Genomic DNA, 5,000 nt, shown 5'->3' with positions numbered 1-5,000 from the left:
AGAGTGGAAGACAGAGAGGTGGGGGGGGGTGAGGTAAGAAGGGATGGGGGAAGGGGGGGGAGAGAGAGAGAGAGAGAGAGAGAGAGAGACCGACAGACAGACAGACAGTCAGGAAAGAGGAGAGGATGTGAGTTGAGAAGAGGGAACAAAGAGAGAAAGACAGATATACAAGACAACTTGGACAGATGGGACTGAATCACAGGTGGCAATACTGATTGACTTGCCTGAGGAAGACCCAGTCGGGTCAAAACCAAAGACAAATCACTGCCACTCAAGAACTCAAACAATGTTGCAGACTTCTGCTCAGTGGTGCTGCACCTCTAGCCTGGCGACGCCATCCTATGTTCTCCAGTCAATAGTCGGCTTTTCGCCCAGGCTACTGCACCTCGCCAGTTTGGCGGGACATGCAAAAATGTACTCCTTTGGATGCTGCTGACCATCACATCTTTCCCTCATCCTCTTTCCCTGGTGCAGTAGTTCTGAAAGTGTGGTCCGGGTGCAATAAGTACTACAATAAGACAGGACTGAAATTTACATTTTGAAAGTTAAGTGATCTGGATGGATCTGAATTCACATCTTTGTAGCGTCACTGAGCCGGTCAATTCATTTGACAGATAGCCCCTGTATAAAAAGAAGACAATCCGCACACTTCAGGTCTATTTTTGTGCAAAGAAGCTTTACTTGACTTTGACACAGATAGCCCCTGGAAAAAAATGGGAAAAAGTGGTTCTAGGTCTGACAAAGTTTGAGAAACACTTCTCTAGTGCATCGTATTACCCTCATCTGCCTTTACAGTGTCCCTACGCCTGTGCACAACATTCGCTCCCTTCCCTCCCATACAAAATCCCTTTTCCCAGCGACCCATTTTCTGCCACTGGTGCACACATGTTCTGTCCATAGGCCTTCATTATCTAGCCCTGCTCTCTTAACTCTTTCATTCTGGCATTTGTACTGTATGTATTTAAGAATCCTTGTCTTTTCTCTTGAGGGCTGTCCCTTGAGAAGGCGGTTTTAAAGGTCTACCCCCCATGATATATCTGCCCCCACCCCCCTTCTTTAACTGTTCTCTCTACATCTGTCATTCATTCGTCTGTCCTCTACTCATTTGCCCCAGTTCCATTTTTGCCTCTTTGTGGGAAAACTCCCTTCGCCACACACACACACACACACACACACACACACACACACACACACACACACACACACACACACACACACACACACACACACACACACACACACACACACACACACACACACACACACACACACACACACACACACACACACACACACACACACACACTAGATAGAAGTGTGTGTTTATCTGACCAGAGGCGTGTGTGTAGAGGAGTGTGTCTCAGTTCTGAGGTTACGTGTAATAAGCACTGTAGGATACAGACATGGCACACTCTACTGAGGTGATGCAATTACAAACCGTGTGTGTGTCTGTGTGTGTGTGTGTGTGTGTGTGTGTGTGTGTGTGTGTGTGTGTGTGTGTGTGTGTGTGTGTGTTCACAGCATTTGACTGATTGCCACACGGCCAAAGTCAGGCAAAACAACAACAACACAAACACATCTAACGTTACATTCAAACAGGTGTGTAGAAAATCTATTGGCTATTCAGGTGTACCCACACCACATGCCAATAGCAAATTCCATCCTGCAGACATGAGGAACTACCATTTCTGAATCGGAGGGAGAGGGAGAGGGAGAGAGAGAGAGAGAGAGAGAGAGAGAGAGAGAGAGAGAGAGAGAGAGAGAGAGAGAGAGAGAGAGAGAGACACACAGACACACAGACACACAGACAGACAGACACACAGACAGACACACAGACAGACAGACAGACACGACCTGCTCACCGCATGCAGATGTCAGTTTTGCTTTTCTCTCTACGAGACTAACTCTAAATCTCTTTCTCCATCACACTGTCTACCACACACTCACACGCTCACACACTCACACAAGCACACGCTCACACAAGCACACACACACACTCACACAAGCACACACACACACACACACACACACACACACACACACACACACACACACACACACACACACACACACACACACACACACACACACACACACTCACACACTCACGCAAGCACACACACACACACACACACTCACACACGCACACACACAAGCACACACGCACACAAGCACACAAGCACAACGCACACTAGCACACACACGCACACACACTCATACACACGCACACACACACACACACACTCACGCAAGCACACACACACACACTCACACAAGCACACACACACACTCACACAAGCACACGCTCACACAAGCACACACACTCACACAAGCACACACGCACACTCACACAAGCACACACGCACACTCACACAAGCACACACACACGAGCAGCTCTGTCAGCTCTGTAGCCAGTCAAAGCATGGGTGCTAAATATACAGCTCAACAGAAGTACAGTTACCTCTCCTCTCTAGCCAATTATACAACAACAAGCCCCATCACCACATACTCAGAGAGAGAGAGAGAGAGAGAGAGAGAGAGAGAGAGAGAGAGAGAGAGAGAGAGAGAGAGAGAGAGAGAGAGAGAGAGAGAGAGAGAGAGGTACTTGATAGCTCACCTCCACAATGTGATCTGAGGGTGAAGATGCGCTGGCCACAAACCTCGTAGATGTTCATGTGGTTATTTGAGGAGCTCATTTACCATAAGCCATCTATCTACACAAACTGCCTCTTTCTTTTGCTGTCTTTCTCTATCTATCTATCTATCTATCTATCTATCTATCTATCTATGAAGTGTGTGAGTGTGTGGGTTGGATACCAGGGTTCTCCCCTTCACTCTCTAGTTCAGGTAGCCCCCCTTGACAACAAACACCTACCACCTTGACAGGGTCCCCTGAAAAGACAAAGGTTTTGCATTGTGAATTTAATTTCAAAGTGGCTCAATGTTCAAGCTATTTTAAAGGGACACTGTGCAGGAAATGGTCAAAAAAGGTACTGCAACTTTACTACTCATTGAAACTGGGCTGCCTATTTCCAAATTTGATCTTTTCATGAACGTTTACTAAGTAAATTACTAATATTTTCAAGTATGGCCCAAGTACAGTCATTTTTGAAGCTAAAAATGGCTATTTCTGGAAATACAAAATGGCAGACCATGGAGAAGATCCCCCTTTTCATGTACGAAAAGTGTACTTTTTCCAGTCATAATGAATACTTAGAATTTGATGGTGGTGGTGGTAAGTATTCATGAAAAAGGTAACATTAGTGAATGGGTAACATGAATTCTGGAAATAAACAACTCAAAATCTCACACAGTGTACCTTTAAGGGTATTAGATCACATGAAACATAGCATGTCCTGAGATAATAGTCACAAATGTCTAACACGGTTAACAGCGGTTAAACCACCCGATAGCAAACAATGCCAGACCAAAAGCGAAAGAACCAACAAACAAACAAACTAAATGACCCAGATATAGTTAATAACCACAGCCTGGGAGGTAAGTACACACAAACAGTAACATCTACAAGTAAACAAATAAATAAAACGGTGTATGCAGTTGGTGTTGCAATGTGACCTAATTGCATGTGGAGACCCCCCTGGTAAGGCAGGGGCATTACCGATTAGTACACAGATGCAATCGCTACCCCCTGGAAGCACACACACAGGACCAATCGGGTACTTGGCGTCCCATTCATCAGCCTGGGCACTTTGCTAAACAGGGTTTCCCCCCTCTCTGATTGCTGCAACACACACACACACACACACACACACACACACACACACACACACACACACACACACACACACACACACACACACACACACACACACACACACACACACTACAGTGGGAAGTAGAGGGTGGGGAGATGGTCTTCCTGGTTTTGTTGGCGACATCATCGTAGACCTGTTACTTTTGGATGCCTACCAAAAGGGGAGAGTTTGAGTGTGAAAACGGTGTGTGTGTGTGTGTGTGTGTGTGTGTGTGTGTGTGTGTGTGTGTGTGTGTGTGTGTGTGCGTGTGCGTGTGTGCGTGTGCGGTATGTGTGTAGAGGGTCAGATTAATGCACAGGCTAGATATGGCTGCAGCATAGGGGGCCCCACCTGCCAGGGCCCCCCCGATTGACCAAAGGGGGAGAATTTTAATTCTTAAAAAATCATAAAAAAGCAGAATCATGACAAGATGCGGAATTGAAAAATGCATCTGCCATGGCCCTACCGTGGCGCAAATGGTAGGGCACTCGTTTGCTATGCGGCCAACCCAGGTTCGACTCCCAGCCCAGGTCCTTTGCTGACTCTTCCCCATCTCTCTCTGCCCACTCACTTCCTGTCACTACTTTCACTATCCTGTCAAATAAAGGCAATAAAAAGCCCAAAATATATATTAAAAACAGAAAAACAGAAAATGTATCTGCCCTATCAAGTAGTTTTAAATCTTGTGAATATCCCATTGCCTTCGCAGGGGCCCACAGCGACCTGTAGCCTAGGGGCCCTGGGCCATCTTAATCCAGCCCTGTGTGTGCGTGTGTGTCTCTCCGTCCATTTGTGATATCATATTTTAGACTGGGTTGTAAGCAAAGTTGTGACGGTAGTACATTTTCGTTACCATGGTGATAAATTACCTGGCTAAAAACCCAGTGACGTATGTGCATGTTCAGACACATCCGAGGTTGTTTGGTTGCTGTGACTCCCATCCCATTAGAAGGGATGGATGGAGGCTTCCGGATCACTGGAGCGTGCGTCTCTGTCGCCGCGCACAAACACACAAATGCGCAAGCATTCACACACCCCTGGGGGAATTGTTTTTAGATCAATAGAGTCATGAACATCACCAGTGCCCACATCAACAGGTCAACAGGTGACCTATGTATGGCCCATTAACTGTACATGAACGCACACGCACACACACACACCGTGGAAGTATAGTCAGTGTTTTGTGGAATCACATGCTTTGAGGGCTTAACATGCAGAGAGAGAGAGAGAGAGAGAGAGAGAGAG

The 5,000-nt window shown here is 46.5% G+C and overlaps 1 protein-coding gene across 2 annotated transcripts in view; it reads right to left on the bottom strand.

Moving 5' to 3' along the window:
* Positions 1 to 5,000, bottom strand: part of rapgef1b (Rap guanine nucleotide exchange factor (GEF) 1b) — a 54,993-nt gene that overhangs the window by 48,492 nt on the left and 1,501 nt on the right. The window lies entirely within an intron of this gene.

Source organism: Engraulis encrasicolus, chromosome 11 (assembly GCF_034702125.1).
Source record: "Engraulis encrasicolus isolate BLACKSEA-1 chromosome 11, IST_EnEncr_1.0, whole genome shotgun sequence".
Classification (NCBI taxonomy): domain Eukaryota; kingdom Metazoa; phylum Chordata; class Actinopteri; order Clupeiformes; family Engraulidae; genus Engraulis; species Engraulis encrasicolus.
Note: the sequence above shows the minus strand (reverse complement) of the source record. Positions and strands in the feature narration are given on the sequence as shown.